This window comes from Prionailurus viverrinus, chromosome B3, assembly GCF_022837055.1.
Source record: "Prionailurus viverrinus isolate Anna chromosome B3, UM_Priviv_1.0, whole genome shotgun sequence".
NCBI classification, from domain to species: Eukaryota; Metazoa; Chordata; class Mammalia; order Carnivora; family Felidae; genus Prionailurus; species Prionailurus viverrinus.
Window position 1 is genome coordinate 70,723,986 of NC_062566.1, and position 24,425 is coordinate 70,748,410.

A 24,425-nucleotide genomic window follows, 5' to 3' on the forward strand; every position below is an offset into this window, starting at 1 on the left:
TCCTTTCTAAAAAGAAGTACTACATAACAAGGAAGAGGAAGGAGAACATGTAATCCCGTTTCCAATGACTGCTAACACCTGGAGACCCATTTGTATTTACCCGTGAATCTAAAAGTGTTCATTTCTGGGAGAAATGCCTCAGCATTTCTAACAGGCACCTCTTCCTCCCATTACACACCAGAGGCCAATAATAACAGCAGTGGCCACCACTTACCCTACTGAGCCTTCACTGCGTACAAAGCAGGGCAATGAGTACTTAAAGTTTTCGTTGATCATCATGTTAATAATAGATCCTACTTTATGGGGTTATCAACCCGTTCTACAAGTAAGAAACTAGATCCTTCAGGAAAGATCCCAGAGCTTTTAAGAAAAGTCAAATGACTATGATGTCATCTCTTGCCAATTACTTGGTTTCTACTCTGATAAAAGTGGCACAGCTCATTCTCACACCTCACACTTCCATCCCCTACTAGACACCATTTCAGTAAGCATGTGGCAGAAACAACTCTCTTGTCCACACCTAAACCCTTTCCCATGTGTCTCAGCTAAAAATGCATTCCCTCTCTCTCTCCCCCTTTCCCTCCCTCCCTCTGTCGATCTCCCCCTTCTGAGAAGTTCTCCTTGAATGTGCCCCACTCACCCATCCATCCATCCATCCATCCATCCATCCACCCACCTATCCAACCCCTTTAGGGCACCTGTCATATACCAGGCAATGAAGACACAGAATGTGTACGTCGCAGTCCTATCCCCATGCAAGCAAATAATCATACCTGAGCATAAGTTATATATGGCATAGGAGCAGCACAGATCATTTCTGGCTCAGGTGCAAGTTCAGTGGTCACAGAAGGCTTTAAGGAGGTGGTAACTCTTCACTGGGTCTGAAGAATGATTGCAAAGATACAAGACAGACAAGGAAGAGAAGGGCATTTTAAGGCCAAAAGAGTGGAAATGAATGATACTACCAGGGTGTTTCATGTCCTTCAGAACAGCGGCAATGACAACGGAGAGATAAGCTGGGGAGGGATGCAGCTGGTCACAGAGAAGCAAAGGTCAACAAGTCCCGGCCCCCAAAGTTTAGTCTTCTGTGCCTGTCTGCAGAACCCAAGGCAGCACCTTGCCCTACAGGAAGGGGGAAAGGGAGGACATGGGGCAACTGAATGGGCAAAGGAAGCCAAGGTCCTCATCAATTCACCAGGTGGCTTGGCCACCTCTTCCCAACACCCCTCTTGGCATCCTTAGTTTTACCATACTCCTGTGGATTCTAAAAACTAGTCTCTTGCCTTTTTTGAGGCCAATATCTGCCAATTAATCTTGACTCTAAGACCTTGAGTTAAGGACAAGACACTCTCCATCCTGAGGGGCAGCTCTGAGTGCAGCACAGGAAAAAAAACAAATGCTTGCTGAGCTGTGCAGGGGAACAGGAGAACTGATTTTAAACAGACAGCTTTTAAAGGGAAATAGCTAGATCATAGGTCACCAGTTACACAGAGCTTCAATATCCACCCAAACACCAGGGCACGATAAAAACTGACAGAGCTGTTGGGTTTTTATCATCTCCTCCTGGGCCTTGAAAGCAGTAATCCCCATGCTTTCTGAAATTGCTATAGCTTGTCTGACTCATTTGATTCACGGACTCCTATCATCTCTTCAAAAGAAAGAACAAAATCCTGTTGCTATAAAACCTGTTCTTTATTTTTAATTAAGGTGGACTTAAATGAACTGTTATGAGAATTTCCTGACACCTTATATGATAATTAGACACATCCTGATTTCCTGCACAAACTAGGAATAAAACAAACCACAAATCCAAAAATTCACCCCTCATAAAGACCAAGATGATAGAGAAAGGACGGTGTGTTTCCACACAAATGCCATTTCCTCCAAGTGGAAATCTGGGCAGACCAGACATAAAGTATTAGGACAATTCAAATTTATTTATTCATATATACAAACAATATTACCAATTCGATAAATATGATTTCTAGAGCTACACATTTTTATATTAATTTTAGAACAAAACAAAATCATTGCTTGGTTCTTCCCTTGTACTGGACCCATTAAAGTTTGAGTTACCACAAGGAAACAACCTCTAAGAAACTGACCTTAAAGTGAAAGTTAGATTTCAAAATGAAGAATCTTAAAAATATTTTAAAGTCCTAGGGGCGCGTGGGTGGCTCAGTTGGCTGAGCATCCGACTTCGGCTCAGGTCATGATCTCACAGCTTGTGAATTCGAGTCTCGTGTCGAGCTCTGTGCTGACAGCTTGGAGCCTGGAGCCTGCTTCAGATTCTGTGTCTCCCTCACTCTCTCACCCTAACCCACTCGCATTCTGTCTCTGTCTCTCTCAAAAATAAACAAACATTAAAAAAAATGAAAAAAAGTATTTTAAAGTCCTAGAGAATCACAATGAGCTGAGGAATCCAAAGACTGGAATTAAGAGTCCTGGGTTTACTATTGATTCACAGAACGGTACAGCCTCAGTTTCCTCATCTTTAAAATGGAGTACACTGAGAGGTGAGAGTGTGGAAGAGGGTTAAAAAAAAGGGTTAATTAGACAGCCAAGCCCTTTTCCTGAGTAAAAAAACTCAATGAATTTTGATATACAAAGAGTAGATCCTTTTTAGAAAGAGAAGAATTGCATTTCAACTAAAAGATCAAAGCTTTAGAACCAAAGAAAATAAAAATTGAAGACAATAAAAGTGCTTCAATCATTTGAGCACAAAAGTAAACTTCCATTTTTATGCAAATGTCAGCTTATAAAATAAAAATGACTAAGTGGTACAAAATATTTTTGAAAGATGCCTGTACGGATCTCCCAATTTTTTGTTTAGTTTTGTATGTCCCAATGCACAGGACAAAGACATTTTGGCACGTGCTATGATTTCCCATCCTATCTAGTTATTTTTAATTTTTTTAATGTTCATTTATTTTTGAGAGAGAGACGGAGCATGAGCAGGGGAGGGGCAGAGAGAGAGGGAGACACAGAATCTGAAGCAGGCTCCAGGCTCTGAGCTGTCAGCACAGAGCCTGACGCGGGGCTCGAACTCACAGTGTCAGATCATGACCTGAGCGGAAGGTGGATGTTTAACCGACTGAGCCGCCCAGGCGCCCCATCTAGTTATTTTAAGAGAGTAACATGTTTATCAACAGCATGTGTAGGACAACAGACCAGCACAGTAGAGTAGAAATACCGTAAGATTACTCTTGGACCCCAAGAAAGAGCCTAAGAAATGCCCTGCTTCCAAATAAAGGGCGGGAAGGATGATGGTTATTATGGAGATCCAAGAGAAAGTGGAGAGTGAAAAATACAGAATAAATACAGTGGTAAAGACAGAAGGAAATAAACTAGCATTCCAGAATGACTGATATGACAGATAAGAAACACATAGAGGCTTGAAAATATAAAACCTATAAGACCATTGAGACAAATAAGAGACTATAGGCAAACTATAGGCAAACCAGTTTGAACAGGCTCACCAACACAGTGAAAGCATTCTATTCTGTGAGGAGAAAGCACTGTGGGAGCATTGCTCCCAATGACAAGCACCACTCCAGAATTTCCTCTCTCCAGCCTTTGGGAAGGTTGGTGGGGAGAACCACCTTCTTATACATATGTACACTGAGGATTGAGATTAAGAAATCATTTGTCCTTGGGGCACCTGGGTGGCTCAGTCGGTTAAGCATCAGACTCTCGGTTTTGACTTAGGTCATGATCTCACGGTTCATAGGTTGGAGCCCTGGCTCAGGCTCTATGCTGACAGTGTGGAGCCTGCTTGGGATTCTCTCATTCTCATTCTCATTCTCTCTCTCTCTCTCTCTCTCTCTCTCTCTCTCCCCCTTTCTTTCTGCCCCTCCCCCACTTGTCCTCCCTCTCTCTCTCTCAAAATAAATAAATAAACTTAAAAAAAAACAAACACATTTGTCCTCAGCACACTCTCTATCCTGGGGTTGTGACCTGCTTTGAGCATCCTAGAACCTGAAATCTAAAACAATCCAATAAAAAAGGAACTAGATCTATCCTTTATTCATTTCTTCCTCAGTCTACAGACCAGTCAACAGTCACATCAACCAAAAAGTCACCCACTGACCCACCACTTTATAGAAGGATTGGGTGAAAAAAGAAACACAGCCATTTACCTGCGCAGGAGCAGCCACCCAAGAGAGACACTTCATCTACCAAGAGTCTATGCTCACCACAGCGGCCAGAGCATTCTAAGCAACAGCACCCACTAGTGGTGAGGAGGAATACCGGGGGAAAGGAAGCACACATCAACAGATTCCTTTAATTAATGTAAAACTCTGCACATTTCACAAAGTTATTATGAATAACCCTCTCAGCCACCCCCAGTCGGTGTTCCTTGAAAACTGAAGCCATATCTCTACATGGCTAAATGACTTTGGAGTTCTACTCCAACTATGGAACTTTTCTCTTGCCCCACACATACAAAGTGGTACACTTCTCACCATGCCATAGTTGCACACATAGCATATAGTTCTAAAGTTGCACACATAGCATAAAGTTCTAAAGTAGAACTATAAAGTTCTATAGTTCTAAAGTTCATAGTTGCACACATGCCATAGTTCTAAAGAAATCTCTCCTCCTCAAAGAATACAGTAAACAAAAGCTAACTGACTACATAACAGTAACACTGTGAGGATTCAAAATTAAATTAGAAAAAGATTCTGCTATGGGGGCACCTGGGTAGCTCAGTTGGTTAAGCATTCCGGCTCTTGGTTTTGGCTCAGGTCATGATCTCACGGTTTGTGAGTTTGGGCCCTGCATCAGGCTCTGTGCTGACAGCTCGGAGCCTGCTTGGAATTCTCTGTCTCCCTCTCTCTCTGCCCCTTCCCTACTCATGCTCTCTCTCTCTCTCTCAAAAATAAATAACTTTAAAAAAGAAAAGAAAAGAAAAGAGAAAAGAAAAAGATCCTGCTATCAAATAGTCTAGAGTCTGCTTAAGGAGACATGGCAATATCTTTAGAATGGCACTACCATCATGTAACTGTGCAATCTAGAAACCAAGGAATAGTCTCCGAGGCCTCCCTTTTTCTCACCCAGCACTTCCAACCCATCACCACATCCAAATCATATCACCTCTATTTCTCCAAACATCCACCCAGTTCTCTCCATCTTTACCTCCCTGGTAAGTATCACCTGGTCAGGTGATCACCATTTCTTCCTAAACTACTACAAAAATTTCCAAACTGGTCTATCCACGTCTCCTTGTGGACCCCTACTGTCCTTGTAACCAACCTCTTTGCAATCAACATGGTATCTTGTCAATCTGATCACTTCAAACCCATGCTCAGAAAGCCTTGTGACTCTTGGGAAAAGACTCTGTCTCACACTCCTTATTCTCCATTCCCAGCCTCAGGGGCCTTCTGTCCATCACTCATACCATGGTCCCTTCCACCACAGGGGCTTTGCACATCCTGTCTCCTCTGTAATGCCATCCCCTGCCTCTTTAACCCCTACTCATCCTTCAGGTCTCAGCTCAGCAGGCCCTCCTTAGAAAAGCCACCCAAATTCCCTTGACCGGGGCCAGGTCCCCTCAAACACATACCTCTCCTATAGAACACTTAGAATAGCTGTCAGTGAACACTTCATGCAGTTATTTTTGTATATTGTCTCTTTTAATATTTTTTATAAAAGCAGAAGCCATGTCTGCTTTTTGTAGGCACTTGTGCTGAATGAAAAGACAGAGAGAAGATCAATACAAAGCAAAATGGGAAAAGTGCCCTGAGAAAGAAACAGACAAACGACTCCTACGGGATTTAAACCAGACCTCTCACCTTTTACAAGAGGTTCTCCCTGGGAATTTCTCAAGGTCTCTCCACCCCAACACAGCACTGTGACATGGCATCCATGTGAGGAAGGAAAGGGGAACTATCATATCTTTTGCTCTCCTTATTTCTCCCAAGTGTAGAGATGAAGTAAGGAAGGAAAGAAGTTGGGTTCCACATAGGTAAGTGGCCCCGTATATGTCTGCCTTCAATAAAGGCAGGGCAAGGAGGTAATACCCACAAACCTATTGAAACCATTGTTCTGGGAAAAACTGCTCCTAAGAACCCCTGACAAATACACCATCTCTGTGGAAGCCTTTCCAGGATGTAGGTCAGCGCCCTTACATGAAGCTGAATATCATCCCCGCTACTTGAAATGGCAGTGGAAATCTCTCTCCCTCCCCAACAATCCATTTCTTCTCAAAATCTGCCGCAGTTTATTTCCCCATCACTCACCTAAACTAAGCGTATTTAAAATGCAGGCACTGCCCACATCGATATACCTTCTATTGAGTAATGTCTGATCTTCCCTCTTCCGATATCCAGTGTCTCAGGAGCAGCCCTGGGTTCTGCCCAGCCAGAACCCCCTGTCTCAGGATAGCAGAGTGTGGTGTTCAAGGGCCTGACCCAGAGTCACACTGATGGGCTGTAGAGCCCAGCACCAAGGAACTACGGTCCTGGTTTCTGTAAAATGGGGCGAACGATAGCACCTAACTGAGTTGGAAGAATCCATGAAACATTTTTTTTTGAAGATGTAACCGGCTTTATGAAACATCTCATGAAGTGGGTAGCATATCAATCACCTAGCAAGAAGAGAGGCATGCCTCCACAAAACATCCCTAGCACGGTGCCTGACACACAACATAGGTGCAGTGATTAACCATTAGTATGATTAATATGTTAAGGAAGCCTCAGGTATTCACCGAATGACTTCCTTATTCCCAAACCAAGATGCTTATTTAAAAACAAACAAACAAAAAACCTCTGTAGAAAACTTCTCAGGGAAAAAGAACTTTAGACACTTGTACCTATAAGATAACACAGTGACCTATAAGGAGACAGTGTTTACTGTAGCTCTTCCAGAGATGACAGTGGAACCATGACCTACATTCTAGGTACACATCCAGGAACTAGTCATTAGTTACACCCACTCAAAAAATAAGGATGTGGGTGGTTCTCTCCCCCTGCCCCGCCCTCCCGGCCCCCATCACAGTGTACATTTGTGTTTACTCAGTGTCCTCTAAAGCTCAGAAGACAAAGCACTATTTATATGCTTTCTTTTGGCAGGAGGTGAATAAGTTCAGACATTCACCAGCCAAGTCCAAGTCCTGGATGTACAAACTGCACACGTGCATACGATAATGTAATCTGCTAAGAAAACAGGTGAGGCGGCCCCAGCAGGTGTTCAGTCACTGGGGACAACTGCTCCATAGTAACACCCGGCTTTTCACGCCTGCCCTGGAATCCTCCACAGGAATTAAATGTGGTAGGAAAATAAGGATCTTACCCGCGAAGGTTTTGCATTAAAATGTCCTCACATTTTTTTTTTTCTCAGGCACCTCATTTTATCCAGGGAAAACTGTGTGGATACGAACAAAATAAAATTCTAATCTGCAGAGGAAAGGATTGGGTTATCTGGTTACCCATCACCCAGGACTTTGTCCTGAAAACCAAGGCTGTGCAGGATATAGGTGCTAAGTATGAAGAAACCAGCAAACAAAGAAACCATTCTACTGTGCCATCTCAAGAGAAGTCCAGAGGCTTCTCTGCCACTGCTCTGAGCCAGAAAAATAGGTTGTAGCTTCTGCTTTCTTTTTTATTTAAAAAAAATTTTTTTTAACATTTATTTATTTTTGAGACAGAGAGAGACAGAGCATGAATGGGGGAAGGTCAGAGAGGGAGACACAGAATCTGAAACAGGCTCTAGGCTCTGAGCTGTCAGCACAGAGCCCGACACGGGGGCTTGAACTCACGGACCGCGAGATAATGACCTAAGCCGAAGTCGGACGCCCAACCAAGTGAGCCACCCAGGCGCCCCGCTTCTGCTTTCTATGTATTCAGCTTTTAGACAACATTTTCAGGCTCAGTGGAAGAGGGCCAGCTTGTTGGGGTCTGTGAGTCAGAAAGGATAAGAACAAGCCTCTGGGAGGGTCAAGTGTGTTTGGCGGCTCTCCTAGGACCTTCACATCTTACGGGCAGCTGGATGCCCTGGGATCTATCTCAAACGGTCTGCCCGGGGTATTCTTCTCCGGGATAATTTCGGAAGGTCTGTACTGAACGCCAAAGGCATTAACCCACCATGTTTCAGGGAGAACTAATGGATGACTTTAAGATTGAGAATGAATGATTATTAAAGAGCTCAACAGCGTTCTGCCTCTGTTGTTCAGATTTTGTAGAAGTGCCTATCCGGAAAAAAGATTCTTTTCTATGCAGAATATAGTTCCCAACAGTGACAATATTCATCAACGTGTCTTAAGAGCATTTCCTGGGCAGCTGCTTGCCAGTCACGAAGAAGAAACAGCAGGCAGAGTAAGGCCTACCGGTCAGACTACTAGTTCTGGCAGGATGCTGAGAGGCCTGAGGCTGCTCCCACGAACAGCCAACAGCCCGGCCCCAGGCATTGTGTTTGGGAAAGACAAGTGCTCTGAAGCTTGACTGACTTCTATCCCCTCAAAGCCCCAAGGGGCAGCTCCTGGGGGTCTATAACAGATCTTCACCAGCAGCACATTTTTTTCTGGATGTAACATTTTGAAATTCCTTCAACACTTTGTCAGAGGGGAGGCAGGGTGGGAAAAAGCAAAGCTAGTGGCCCTGGGGTAAGCTGGAGCTGGGCTGGACTCCTAAATCAGGCTCCCCCTTTCTTTCTAACTCTCTGACTTTCCATCTCTAACGGCATTAAGTAGCTCACAAGTTACTATAAAGATGAGAAGAGACCAGGAGAGTAAGGTACTTAGGGCAGGGCATTCTCCTCCCTACTAAATCTGCCCTCTTCACCCAAGCAGGGAAGTGCGTCTCTTGCAGGCAAGCCTCACGAATAAGGTTTTGTTTTTAAGTCACCCATTGAAGTATCCTCCTTATTCACTAGACTGGGTTCTGGGAGGTCTTCTGCTCTTTCCCTAAATCAAATACAGGCTCAAAAGGCATTTTTAAAACCAACTAAAAATATCCAAACCGATGTACTCAAAGCAACTCCAGAAATGTTTCAGCCATACTTTTGGAGTTGGTCTACAATCATCCAGAGTGACTTCCATAAAAGGCAAATTCATTTGTAAGTTAAGTGCTTTTAACCTTTCAGGTGGCCTCACAACTTTACAATTGCCGTGAGCCATACACCCTGGGACTCGCCAGCTTTTCAGCAAGTTCCCTGCTAAGGGTTTCATGCCTCTTCAGGTCCTCACCCACTTTGTCCAGCTGTGACTCCCTCAGTGGGGACTCTCCAGAAATTGTATTTGAGAACACAATCAGACATCACTGACAGGTGACCCCCATCACTATAGATTTCAAGGACTTTTCATAGATGTTTCTATGGAATCCTCACTTTGTTTTAAAAAGTAAAACCACACAGTTGAAAAATAGGCAAGAGATCTTCACAAAAGAGGATAATCCAAAGGTCAATATACACATGCAAAGACACTAAGCTTCACAAGGTGATAAGGGATATATGAATTTAAATTAAAAAAATTTTTTTTAATGTTTATTTATTTTTGAGACAGAACATGAACAGGAAAGGAGCAGAGAAAGAAGGGAGACACAGAATTGAAACAAGCTCCAGGCTCTGAGCTGTCAGCACAGAGCCCGACGCGGGGCTCCAACCCACGAACCATGAGATCATGACCTGAGCCGAAGTCAGACGCCCAACCGAGCCACCAAGGTGCCCCGAATTTAAATTTTTTTTAATGTTCATTTATTTTTGAGAGGCAGAGAGGCAGAGTGCAAGCGGGGGGAGGGCAGAGAGAGAGGGAGAGACAGAATCAGAAGCAGGCTCCAGGCTCTGAGCTGTCAGCGTAAGAGCCCGATGGGGGAATTGAACCCACGAACCGTGAGATCATGACCTGAGCCGAAGACGGCTGCTTAACCGACTGAGCCACCTAGGTGCCCGAGAGATATATGAATTTAAACCATAAGTAGAGAACCTCTACACAAACATGTGAAGAGCTAAATTTAAAATGACTTATCAAACTCAGTACTGGCAAGAAAATAGAGAAAGGGGACTCTTCATTCACACCAGATGGGACTATAAATTGAATGGCATACTGGAAAACTGCCTGGCTGTATCTACTAAAGCTAAACATACTCCTATCATAAGGCCTGGCAATTATACCCACATGCACACTCCAGAAATACATACCTATGTGCACCAAAGACATATACACATGTATGCCCACAGCAGCATGATTTATAACAACCCCCAAATGGGAAACAACTGAAATGTCCATAATTAGTAATTGTGGTATATTAATACAACAGAATACAATCCAGCTTATGCTACATGAGCAATATGGCTGAACCTCACAATACTGAGAGAAAGAAGTCAGACACAAAAGAATACAGAAGACTGTATTCATATAAAACTCAAAAGGAGGCAAAAGTGATCCGTAGTACTAGAAGTCGGGAGAGTGGCTACCATGGAGGTGGACAGAACCATCTGGCACAAGGAGAGATTCTGGGGTGCTGGTGGCTCTCTCTCTTTCTTGACCTGTACTAAGACTAAATGGATATGTTCATAGAGTGAGTTCCCTTAATGGTACCCACGTAATTAGCGCTTGTTTCTGTGTGTATGTTACACTTCAAACCCATCTATTCGCCTCCTCCCGTGCAAAGCCACACAGGGCAAACCAATTCAACTGTCCCTCAGCATAAATTTATGTAAGCACTCAGGCCTACTGTGAAGAGGAAGAAGCACGGGGTCCTGCTCCCAGCCAACCCAGGCGATCCTGTGCCTCAGAAGGAGTCTGATTCTCCAGGCCTCACTGCTGTCATCTAGAAAAAGATGAGATCCTGTGAGAGCACTTTGTAGACCATATGCCGGCAGGACGTGACCACATACATGGTGGATGCAGCTGGAAAGCGGGAGACACTGAGGACAGTTCGGGAGATTTTGAGGAGCTCTGGGGGGTTACTTTCAAGAGTTTTAGGGGCCAGCAGCATAGGTTCTTTATGAAATTTCCATGCCAACGTGAGTTATTACACTTTTCATTTGCACAGCCGTGTCACGAGCTGCTCTGTAATGAGCTTTCCATCTTAAACACAGCGCTTTTCAGGTCACTTTTGGAAATGATACACACTCTTCAACTGTAAAGTAGGGATAAATATACAACCGTACCTACCTCTGAGGGTCGTGCAGACAAAAGGAATCAGTATCAATGAAGTGCTTAGAACCTATGTACTATGTTAGCATATAATAATCTCTAGGGAAATATTAAATAGTAAAAATAATATACTGACAGAAAAACTAAGGGACTAGACAGTGGAAGGGAATCCCAGGAGAAAGCAGCTGTCCAGCTCAGTATATTTTTATTGATTCTCTCCTATATGCCAGACATGCTAGGCCTCGGGGATACGAAAATGAAGATCCCAGCCGTTGGGATCTTGAGTGCAAGGGCTGTTCCAAAATAGGGTGTCTGAGTTCAGAATTCCCTGTCCCATTTTTAAAAATCAGCTACTAGACAGACACACAGCTACTAGACTGTGTGGTTGACAATGTGGATGAATTTGGGAATATGCCCATTTTATGAGCATCGACCTCTTTTTATAAGCACCGAATTTCTACCTTTAGGGTAGTTTTTCTTTTCTTTTAATAACTATTGTTATACAGTAGTTGCATAAGGATTTAATTTTAAAAGGCCTTACTTCAGGAACACCCAGCTTCATATACCTAGCTCCTCCTTAGCGGGACAGCTTCCTTATTGCGACTTAATGATAGGGTAGATTAAATTCTTCAAGAATAATATTAACTTCTCAACCACTAGATACTGCTGGCTTTCATCTGAGACTGTGTGAAGCAACACATTGCCAGGCGGTCTAAAAACAAAGAGATCGCTGAGGCATAACCTCTCTGACCAATTTTCCTTACCTACAGTGGTCAGGAGAGGCAACCAGATTACAGCACACACATTTGCTCGCCTCAGAAATCAGATCTTTCCCAATTCCAGTGACACTCCACCTCCACCTTTCAGAAGGACAGTAAGTGCAGTGAGACCTAGTGTATTCAGCTGCAGCCTGAATACCTTGCCTTTGATTATTTGATATTGATGCAACATCAGTTTAAATGTTCAGCCCTAGCGCTATAACAAAGTGAACAATCTCATTTTCTTCAAAATCAGGCATGAGATATCCACACGTGGCAATCCACAAAACAGTCAAACAAGGTGGGAAAACAGGGCCTCATGGGGTGAAATTACCATCCTCAGGAAAGCAATGAATTTCAGGCTGTGAGGTCTTAGAAACCAGTTTGATTTACTGCACTTGGGGTTTTCTTAAAACTGTAGGAACTGTTTGTGTGAATTTTTTCCCTGTAGAAAGTGAGAAGGATCTGTCAACTTAATTGAAATGTAAACACATTCTCTTGTTTCCTCTCACTTCGAATGATGATAAAGAAGATAGAAACAGAACGAACGTTAACAAACCACAACTCACCTTGTGTGACCCTATGCAGACGCCATTACCTAAGCCAGCACTGGGGAGTCACAGGGCATAGTCACGGAGGTGAGTCCTCTTAGAGCTCAGAATGCCCTCCCAGGTGCTGTGCATGCCAGCCTCAAAAGCCAGCCCAGTCCCTAATAACACAGAGGAAACTGAGGCCCAGTGAGGCCAAGTAATACAGGCTCCAGGTAGGAAAATTAGAGCCAGTGCCAAGATTTAGTTCCCAATTCTTCCTCTTCGGTTGTTACCCATTCATCCAATTCAATCCAACCTGCCCAGAGTTTAGGCAAATTAACGAAACACCTAGGTTTTCTCAAGTCAATGAAGTAAACATTTTCACCCTCATCCCCAGAAACTTTCACTCGTGCTGCTCACGAAACTCAGTGGTTTACGTTTGAGCGCCATTTCCTCTCATCTGCATGAGATAAACATCAGTAAGTCAGGGGGGAAGGCAGCTAGGCAAGGATGGGAAGAGACCACCATACTAAGGAATGGGAACACCCACAGAGCAGTTGAGGGATGATCTTCTGGTCAAAAAGAAATCAACTCCATGAGAGCTGAGTAAAGGCCCAACACCTTGACTAAAAGTTATCCGGATTCAGCTGAGACTAGCACAGTGACTTTACCAAAGTTATGCTCATTTGAAGACCAATAAGCAAATTAATGTTGCCCCGAGGACTAGGATGCATACCTTGTCCCTATATCCTCTCTCCATTCCATCCACACAAATCAAACACTCTGTGAAGCCCTTGGCTTTCTTCCATATACATTTTTCCTTTAGTCTTAATTGTGGAATTCTCAGCCCTTGAGGGAAGGAAAAGGCAAATATGTGACATTCCAGGCACATTGTGGTGCGTACTTTTCTACGCGCTAGGTCTTACTCTGATCTGACGGATAAGAAAGCTGTGGCTCAAATTATGGAAAGAGTCCCAATGTCCATCAACTGATGAATGGATAAAGAAGATGTCATACACACACAATGGAATACCACTTGGAGATGAAAAAGAATGAAATCTTGCCATTTGCAACAATGTGGTTGGAACTTGAGTGTATTATGCTGAGCAAAACAAATCAGGGAAAGATAGCATATGATTTCACTCATATGTGTAATTTGAGAAACTCAACAGATGAACATAGGGGAAGGGAAGCAAAAATAAGATAAAAACAAGAGAGGGAAGAAACCATAAGAGACTCTTAAATACAGAGAACAAACTGAAGGCTGCTGGAGTGGGGGGTGGGTATTAAATAAATGGGTGACAGGCATTAAAGAGGGCACTTTTGGGGATGAGCATTGTCATATGTCAGAAAGCAATCACAGGGCTCTACTCTTGAAGCCACGACTATACTGTATATTAACTTGAATATAGATTAAAAAAAATAATAAAGTTGTCTCTCCCATGTTACTTACCTTGCCCCCAAGTTCCCTGAGCAAATTGGTGGCTCTGCCACAGCTCCTGTTCAGCTCTGTCCTAGTCCAAAGCCACCTGCTCCACGCTGCATCAGCTTCTACTCAGAGCGGTCCATGGACCAGCAGCAACCACATCAACGGGGAGCTTGTTAAAACAGCGGGATCTCAGGCCCCAACCCAGGCCTGCTGAATCAAATTCGGCACCTTAACGAGATCCCCAGTGCTGCTGCCCGCGAGTCTGAGAAGCCCAGCTACATCTCACCACTAACGAGAGGAGAAACATCTCTATCAAGGGGATGGCAGCCTCGCCTCGGTGACATTAAAGGCTCATTTAGTATTATGACTTTGGGGTCCAAACACTTTGATGCTGGTGTGGTGCCATCAGTGGCACCTAAACCCTGCTTAATACAGAGATTTTTTTTTTCTTTAAAGGGGAAGTCTTGACAGAGCTCCACAGACAAACTGGAAGAGGACACTATGGTCAAATCTTAAGGGAGAACCTAAAGATTAACTGTCAAGTCAGCACAACCTATCACCCTTTGGTGGTTCGCAACCAGGAAGCCTAAATATGGAATTCGCCTCTGGAGGGAAGTCCAGGAACATTCTCCACTCTGAAGATCACAAGGCACATCTGCCACAAAAACCATCCCACTGACTCAGGAGCAAGTTGGCATAAAACGCTTTTAATTCGGGGAAAGGACTTTTGCAACAAAGAGCAACAGGAAAATCCTAGAAGACCCAAAGACAAGCAAGGATGAAGGAATTATCTAGATATTTTCCCCCCACAGAGAAAATCTGGCCTGAAACGAATACCCGATTCCTAGATCTCTCTCACCACTTTTTTTTCTCATTTTTCTCCTTTAGCTCCAGCCAGGAGCCTTCTTGCTACTTTTTTTTTTTTTTTTTTTTTTGTGACATAATTTATACACCATACAATTAACCCTTTTGGAGTGTACAATTCAACAGTTGTTAGGCTATTCACAAAGTTGTATAATCATCACCATTCTCTAATTCCAGAATGTTTTCAGCACCCCAAAAGGAAGGCTTTTGGGATAACATCAAAGGAATAACATCAAGAGTTATTCCCCTCCTCCCTCCCCCCCAGCTCCTGGCAACCAGCAATGTACCTTCTGACACTATAGATTCACCTATTCTGGACATTCCATATAAATGGGATCATACACATGTGGCCTTTTGTGTCTGGCCTCTTTCATATAGCATGTTTTCAAGATTCTTCCTTGCAGCATGAATCAAACTTCATTCCTTTTCATGGCTGAACAGTTTTCCATTGTATGGATACACCACAGTTTATCCATTGATCCACTGGTGGACATTTGGGTTGTTTCCACTTTTTGGCTATTACAAGTCATGCTATTGTGAACATCTGTGTACAAATGTTTGTGTGAACACATTTTCTGTTCTCTGGGGTATATACCTAGGAGTGAAACTGGTCATGAGGTACGTCTATGTCTAACATTTTGAGGAACCACCTGTTTTCCAAAGTGGCTGTGCTATTTTACATTCCCACCACCATCGTAATATAGGAAAGTTCCGATTTCTCCACATCCTCACCAACAGTCATTATATGTCTTTTTGATCACAGCCATCCTGATGGGTGTGAGGTGGTATCTCATTGTGGTTTTGATGTATTTCCCCAATGACTAAATGGTGTTGAGCATCTTTTCATTTGCTCATTGACCATCTGTGTATCTTCTTTGAAGAGCTGTCTATTTGAAGTCTTTGTCCATTTTTAAATTGGGTTGCCTTTTTACTGTTGAACTGTAAGAGTTCTTTCTTTGTGCTGTTTTCTGAAACTCCAGTCACAACCCCTCTTCCTGGAAAGCTCATCTCCCAAATACCCAAGACTCTTTAGCTGGACTTCCCTCCGTACTTGGACCGACTTTCCTCGAAAGGCCTAGAAATACTTTCTCTCTTGATATCCCATGTATTCAACCAGAATATCGTGCCTCCCCTCCTCTTTATCTACAAGCAGCTCGCCCGTGGTCACCAGAACTCATGGCTACTTCAGTGAATTCACAGAATCCAGAAAGAACAGGTTCTTTGACCACCACCACATTATGCCACCAACCTACAATGCCCTTCTCTTCTCTACAAAAGTACAACCACCCATCATTTATATTTTCAGTCTATCCCCTCCATGGAGATTTTCCTAGCCACCATAGCTTACAATGGCTTCTCTTTACCCTGAAATAAAAAAAACAGTGATCACGTATAGAGCCATTAATCAATGAATATTCATGCTCAGTGAATGCCCCTATAGACTAGGTGAAACCACTCCATCCATAGTTGATGTTAAATAACATATCACAATTGAGGGAATGTGCTCATTTGGTAATGGAATACTAGAAGATCCACACATAACCTCAAAAATGTGTTCTGGGAAGCGTTTAATTGAATAAACACAATTGTTGGGACTGTTAACTCTAGTACTTCTGAGAGACTTTGATACGATGATGCACATGGTGGGAATCTCTAAGAGGGAAAAATAACAGGCAGAGCTTCCAAATTGATCTGCCCTTTTCAAGAGCACACCTATTAACGCCTCCCTGATAGCATTCTTTTCACTCTTCTGAGGAAGTACTCTGGAAACTGCTGAGCTAATTCAATTGCTGCTTAATTCTATCAGCTGGGCAGCACGGGGTAGAAACTATTTTCTACTGGCTTAAGGAACCAAATTTGTTTTGTTTTAGAATGTTGTCAATTGGAAGTTGCTCTATTTGCATGTCAGTTTATAGAAAAACAGAAAAGAAAACCATATATTAAAGGTGTTCATAATTTTGAAGACCCATCCAGATTTCTGAATTTGGGAAATGATGAACTGCCCGGCGGCCGGCGGTGGGGGGGGGGGGGGGGGGGGGGTGCGGATCCAATGCATCTTAGAATCGAGCTAGTGCCCTACAACCCGAGTTTTAGTTGAAGCAGGCTCTAGGAAGGTGGTGGGGAACAGTGTTCAGGAATGGGCTGTGATTCTCTATGACCCAGGACCAACAGCCCCGAGGATCAAAGAGAAAGAATCACAAATGTCTCACAACAGACTTATCCAAGGGAATGAAGATACCAAGCGGTCACGCACTAAGAAAAGCTAACGACGGTGATAAGGAAAGAAGCCTCCCCCACACTGGAAAAAATTCTAGCAGTGAAAAGTAGGGGTAACACCCAAAATATAAACATCAAGTTATGGGAAAGAATTTTAAAATAGAAACGTTCCCTACTCATGTTAAGTAGGAGAAACTATTTAAATGAGCGAGTGAATCTTAAGAATTACAACCGGAAGGTGGTTCCTTCACTGAGGGTTGATTACCATCAGGAAGACAGGCATGGGCCTTGCGGTTTTATCTACTAAAACACTAAATGGTACACTTGAGTTTTTGAATAGGTTTCTGATTTTACTGATAGGTCTCTTTAGTGCTAATCATTTTAAAACTAAAACAAAGCACAAATGGAAAGCTAAGATAAAGCACGATGGTCAGGCTGGCTTCCATCTGGCACGGCAACACGAGAATGTGTTCAAGTGCTGACCTCCTCTTACGCCGAGTGGTTGGGTGCTACATGACCTTATTCTTTCTCTAGGATGGCATCTCAGGCGCCCTCCTGACTCACGCAGGCTCTCTCCCAAGGCCTCTCTGATACAAAGCAGCTGAAGTTCAAGGCCACTACTAGTCCTGGTGAGCTCTCACCCCAACACCCTAGCTTGGGGGACAAGGAGAAGAACTTAAGATTGGGCTGTGCCCAAGCAGTGCTTGATTATCAGTGAAAGGACACAGAGAGGCACTGATACAGCACGACTTCCCGTACAAGTTGGCCTTCCTCCCCCACAGCGTGAGAGAGGATCTCGGTCACTGCCACCACCACCATTTGACAGAAGGAATGGAAGGCCTTTGCCAGGTCTGACCACCACAGAACTTCTGTCAGGGAGTATCCTTCACCTCCTCCTGCCTCCTGTCCTGGGTATGCTGTCCATTCAGAGAAGGCACCACATTGTCAGTTTTATTAAAATTCGCTTATGGCAATTCAACCTGTTCTCCAGTCTTAAGGTTCAAGCTGCCATAACTTTATGCAACTCCTCTGCAAAAATGTCTGACATCCCCTAGGAAAGGAATAGGGTAGTTGCTAGATTTATCAATATCAAGGTCACAGATCTCAGTCTACTCAAGAGTGACCTAGAAACCTGAGTATTACACAGTGTGAAAAGAAGGGGGAATCCCACCTTTTTTGTGTAAAATCCACTCATTGAAAGAGCAATCGGGGAGGGGTTGCGGCACGCCTGGGTGGCCCAGTCCCTTAAGCTTCTGACTCTTGATGGAGGCTCAGGTCATGATCTCACGGTTTGTGAGATTGAGCCCTGTGTACGGATCTGTGCTGACAATAAGGAGCCTGCTTGGGATTCCCTCTCTCTCCCTCTCTTTCTCTGCCCCTCCCCCATTTGCACTTTTTCTCTCTGTCAAAATAAATAAACTTAAAAAAAAATGAAGAGCAATCAGAATTATTAAAACTGGACAATGGTAAGTGGCACAGGTATTGGAAATATAAACTGCTTCAGGCAAGTTCCTAAAGCACCCTATCTCTGTACGTGTGGTATTGAAATAATGCTATTTTAGAACAAACCTCACCTCTCTCTTACTGTCTCTTACCTAGTAAGTCAGTGATTCTATTGGCGTGGGATTCGGACGAGCAGCATTGGCATCATCGGGAACTAGCTGGTGATGCAAATTCTTGGACCCCCTTCCCTCAACCCTAGACCTAGAGAATCAGAGACTCTAAGCAGTGCAGCCCAGCAATCTTTGTGTTTTGTTTGTTTGTTTGAAGATTTTTATTTATTTTTTTAAGTAATCTCTAGACCCAACGTGGGGCCTGAACTCACAACCCCAAGATCAAGAGTCTTCATACTCCACTGGCTGAGCCAGCCAGGTGCCCCTAACAAGCCCTCCAGTTGACTTCAGTGCTCATGCTGGAGAACTTCTGCCCCAGGATTAGGAAAGATGCAGCACGTGGGGGGCTCAGGAGCCTGATCAAGCCCTTATTAACTGAGTGAGAGGAAATCCCACCTGTTCCTGTCTGATGATTATTGGCTCTTAACCTCATAGACTGATGAAAGTTTGAGTCTTTAGTTCAAGGTCACTTAGAGGCCAAGCCAGAGCTCCAGCCCAGGGTCTGCTGACTCATCAACTGTATTTGTCTAACAGGGGTCTTGCTGACAAGCCAATGTGGGGGGCCAGGACTCTGAACATTGATAAGGCAACCCTGGAGATCTCCTAATCTACACCATGCTGCTTCCCTCAAATAAATACGAGGACTAGAGCCTCAACCCTTAAAATCAAGAGAGGTGGATTTTAGGGAAACAATACAAAGAAAAAAGATAAACAGCTACTTCCAAAGGCCTGAGCAACTAAACCTCTTGGTGAGGAATGGGTAGAGGGCAGAAGGCTTAGGTGTCCTGTTAAAATGGAAAGAATTAGTTAATTCAGCAACACTGAGTAAAGAGCGTAGCCACAATAGGACATGAAAGGTGCTTCCAAGTTTTCTCAGAACTTTCATTTCTATTATCTCATCCAAGTCTCACAACAACCCTGCAATGAAAGGAGACGAGGCCACTAAGTGTCTCCATCTGACACTAGAGGAAACAAGCTCAGAGTGGCTATTTGTCTATCTGCACCATCATCAGCTGTAAAGCTAAAACTTGACCTCAGATCTGACTCTAGAACCTGTGTACCCACACCATGTGATTCCCACAGCTGGAAATCTGCCCTAAAGCAGATTCACCCTGAGGAAACAGCAAAGAAAAAACAAACGTGCAGCAGAAAAACGATCAGCCCCTACAACATGGCACTTGAGCGATGTGTGGGTGCCCCTTTAAGAACTTAACACACAAACCCAACAGCCAAGGTGTTCAGCCAAAAGAGAGAGAGAGAGAGAGAGAGAGAGAGAGAGAGAGAGAGAGAGAGGCATATTTCTAGCCTGCATAATCATTTCTGGACCAACTCCCACTAGCAGCCTCTGAGGCGAACAGCCGCTCACTGCCTGGCTGAAGCTTCTCTACCGCCACTCTCCACACCCCCCCACCCCAACACACACCACCCGGGGTTATGACAGCGCAGCTCTGACTCGTGTGCAGGCAAAACCCCAAAACTCAAAACAAGAAGTGAAAAAAGTGGAGCCAAGAGAAAGCGGCAGCATCCTCCACACTCTGGCAATCTGCACAATGCCAGTTTCAGGGTCCTGGGGTGGCCTGCAAATCTATCTTAGGAGCCCGAGGAACGAGGCGGGCGTCCTGGTAGACCCACTGGCCCTATTCTTTGCCACCCAGTCCCTGGGGAAAAATAACAAAGGAGAGAATTCCTTATGAAGTCCTGGGGCCAGAGCCCAAGGCAGATACGATCCAAGCACCCTCTCTTAAAGATCAGAATGTCAACTCAAATTCTCCACCTGGCCCTTCCTTTCAAGTCCTGTCCTCTGCGAAGATGAACAGGGTGGGATTGGTGGGGTGCTGTAAACCTGAGGAAAGGCTGGAGGGAAAACTCTATCATCCACCTACCCCAGCCACGTTGCCCCATGTTGCCCCGGCGCGCGCTACCAGCGCGAACTCGGAACGGGGAGCCCTTCGCCACGTCGGAGGTTGGGGAAGGGGCAGAGCCCGGCGACAAGCCCTGGAGGCAGGGAGCCGTGCCGCTCAGACGCCTACCTCAGTTTTGGCATGAATGGTTTTCCTAGAAGACGCCAGAGAAGCGAAGATCGGGTGATTCGCAGATTTCAGCCAGGGGTGGAGGAACTCAGCCCAGGGGAGCAGCGACCCACTCGGCTCCTCCACATTGGGGCCTCGGGGCGGCACCCTCGGGACTCGTCCTACCGCAGGGACAGTGCCGAAAGAAGGGCTCCATCCTCAACTTTCTCGGAGGAAACTGCTCCGCTCCGCGGCTTGCTCAAACCTACCCGCACACCGGGTCCCAGGTTTGGGGAAAACCAGGGACCGAGTCCATGTCTGCGCGCACAGCAGCTGCGCCGGGGCGCAAAGCCCCCACTCCCGCCGTCCGCCAACTTGAAAGCATCTCTCTGGGCGCCTGCCTACTCCTCCGACCCCGCAGTGGGGTCCCTGCCCTGGCCGCCCGCATTGGACCGAGCGCCGGGCGCCCTGACCGCCGCGGCCGCAGCAGCCGCATCTCCCCCCCCAACAACCCCCGCCCTGGCCTCTGCCTCGCCCGCCCGGCGCCCCACGACCCGGCCCTACCTTGCAGCCGGGCTCGAGCGCCGGCAGTGCCAGTGAGTGGCACGCGTCCCAGCCGGAGAGGCTCCTCCCCGGGGGCTGCCCCGCGCGGGGTTCCGGGCTCCGGACAAGGCTCCGCCGGCCCGGGTGCTGGCTCGGCGCCGCTCGCGGCTCCCGCGCCGGCTCCCGCTGCCGCGCGCCAAGAGGGAGGCGGGGTGGGGAGGGGGGGGAAACTCCCGGCAACTCCAACTCCTGGCGCTGAAGCTACAGCTGCAGCCGCGCGCCCGCCCGCCGCCGAGTGCGAGCGCCTGCGAAGCAAACCTGCCCCCGCGGCCACCTCTGAGCATGCCCAGTGCCGCCGTGGGCGAGCCCGAGCGCCCTGGCCCGGGGCAGAGAGCTGCGGTGGTGGCCCGGAGACCCGCCCCGGGCTCCAGACCGCGGGGTGTGGGGCTGGAGGAGGGAAGGATGGGCCAGCGCAGGAGAGGGGGCCCTGGAGCAGAGGGCTGGGGAAAAACGGTGCGGAGGGCAGTGCAAGTTTCACGGTTTGTGAGAAGTTTGTGGGCTGGAAAGGTAAGCGGCTTCCGTGAGCCTCTCTGCAAGACTCTACTGGAAAGGACAAGGAAGCATTTATTATCCAGGATTGGATCCAGCAGATGTGTTTTATCCAGTGCACTCAAGCCTAAGGTCCAAACTCAAAGAGCTAACGGGGCATGGCAGGTAATGCAAATAAGTGACCCAGCCAGGAGGCAGAGAAGTTCTAAACGTCCAGTGCTGTCATGGAACAATTCGGGCCTACCTTTGCTAGATTTTCTGATTTTTCAAGAAATGACAAAGATTTCGATTTTTTTTTTCATGTATAACATCCTGATTTTTACATCATTGATACAAGTGCAATTTTTTTTTAACAACACTGGACCAAAAGAAATATATCTGGGTTCCTTCCCTGCTCAGCCTGAGAGAGCTAATTTGAGGATTGTGATTGCTGCATTTTTTTTCTTCTTTCTTTGTTTCTTTCCTTTCTTTCTTTTCTTTCTTTCTTTCTTTCTTTCTTTCTTTCTTTCTTTCTTTCTAGCAAAGAGGTGCTGAGTGCCCACTGTGGTTTAGGAAGGCACTGGAAAGGATTCAAGATGATTCAGATGGCCACCAAAGTACTACCAGTTACTAAGGGAAATGGGTTGTCCAGACAAAAGAGGGCTACAGATAAATGCTGGGGCATTCAAGAAGATAAGTTACTGGTGTAGAAAGGGGTAATGAGAACACATTTTGTGAAACATCATTGATATAAGTACTCAGGGGGAAGTCAATGCAGGATCAGTAACAGTGCCCTGAAGAGGCATTTTGGAGTCTGAAGAAAAAGGAAAAACCAGTAAAGCTGACCCCGTCTTTATTTTAAATTTTAATATTTTTCATCATGCATTTTTTTTGCACTAATTTTTAAAAGATTGCATCACACTATTTATCTTGGTTCCTGAGTTCTGTGACATCACCATAAGTTTTGCAGCACACCTCACCCTAGCCTGTGCCCTGCTGGAGTGCTAAGTGGTGGTTCACTGGTCTGCTTGGGTAGAGTGTAAGGGGCAAGAAATAGCATACCAAAATGGGAAAGGGGATTGAAGTGTTGGATGGGGGCTAGAGCCAGAGCACTTGACGGCCAGTTTGTGGAGCCTGAACTTTATTCACTTGCTAGCAAAGATGCTGGGGGAGTAATCCAAACCCAACCCTAGGAAGATGGGCTGCTACAGACCTAGGAAGGCGGTTTGCAGGGGAAGAAGGGAGAATTGGGGATACCTAGGGCACATTCACTGTTGTGATCTTACGAAAATCAGATGGATTTCCCTAACAAAGCCGCACGTGCTCTGCTTATAACTGGAGAGGTGTGTGGTGGGCCTAGCGGAGTGCCCTCAGGTAGGGCTCCCAGGTCCTGGTCTAAACCTCAGCCATTTCCTACCAGGCTTCTATTGACCAGAGGCTCCACTTCTAAGCTGCCTTTTCGTCATGTGTGAAATTGCCAGACAGTTCTCATAGCATTTTTGTGAGGGTTCAGAGAAATAAGGTATGCCTAAGGGCTTTGAAAACCAAGAGAAAACCAAGGTTTAAGCAAATATAAGGCATTCTTCTTACCTTCATACCTATACGAAATAAAATTTAACCAAACAAGTTCTACGGCTTTACAAGACTTGTCTTAAGTAGGAACTTTCTTTGATTTAACAAAGCTCTTTTAGCCTGTGCAGGATTCTGTTGACAAATCTTTGGAATCAGCTTTTGGGCAATTCCACAATTTTGTGAATTAAGCTATCTCTGTAGGAATTTCTATTGCCAGCTACTCAAAATGACTCCTGCCCTCTGTAAGGCTACCCTCTTGTCTCCTCTGCAGGTTATCAAGGCAGTCTTTGCCTCAACAGACACCTGGGACTTACCTCCTTGCCCTGGATCACTGTCGCGGCAGGTGAGCACATTGGTCGTTGCATTCTTGAGGAACAAACCACCACTAGTCTATGAAAAGCATTTTAAGCTTGCAGAACTCTCGAAGAAAAAAAAATGCTTGGGTGTTTACACAAGAAGCCTTGGAGAAGTTATGGAAAGGAGGAAGTACTTAGCCCCAGACTTATCACATACCGAGTGGTTACACATATTTGCGGAATATATAGCAATTTACATCATCCAAATCTTCTGTATCTCTGTCCTTTCCTCCACAGATCCTAAGAATCATTATTTCTAAAACAAATCACAATAATGGTAAAATTGTAAAGAAGAACGAGAACAGCATGTAAACATTTCTAGAGGGAGGGGCTCTGTACTTTTACAAGTAAAACGTACTTGTACTGCTTAAATTTTAAATTAATTGTATTTGTTTTTTAAGTTATTTTCACTACTAGTAGTAAATAACACATGATATTAAAAAGTTTAGTCCAAAAGTTGCAAGAAAGAGAAAGCTCCCCTCTCCATGAAGCCTTGTTACCAGTTTTTTGCATATAGTTGCAAAAATATCCCATGCACAAGAGAGTAAGAAGTTAGTTTTTTTTTCTCTAGATGTCTAATCATGAAATCATAAAACTGAAAAATGCCTTATAGTGCATCTGGATGCCAAATTACAGGCTTTTAAGGTACTAGTATATTCTGGAATAGAAAAGGGAAATGTGAAAACAGTTTTCTCTGGTGACACAGTTCACTCCTGGTCCTAAGGATACCAGACCACTTGGCAAAGCCCTCTTTCTGAGCATTAAGTGGTGCAAGAAAAAAACTGAGTTACTGCCCAGTGTCAACCTCAACCTGAAGCACCCACAAATTTAGATGCCCCAGGTTGCCTACAGCTATAGAAGGAAGGGCTGTCTAACAAATGGTATGAACTGATATGGACAAAGACACCTTG

The 24,425-nt window shown here is 45.0% G+C and overlaps 1 protein-coding gene across 1 annotated transcript in view; it reads right to left on the reverse strand.

Moving 5' to 3' along the window:
• STXBP6 (syntaxin binding protein 6) overlaps positions 1–21,313 on the reverse strand; it is a 251,586-nt gene extending 230,273 nt beyond the window's left edge. Inside the window, exon 1 of the mRNA XM_047863792.1 lies at positions 21,080–21,313. The gene's annotated coding sequence lies outside the window, so the exon portion shown is untranslated. The remainder of the gene's footprint in view (positions 1–21,079) is intronic.
• Between the last annotated feature and the right edge of the window lie 3,112 nt (positions 21,314–24,425).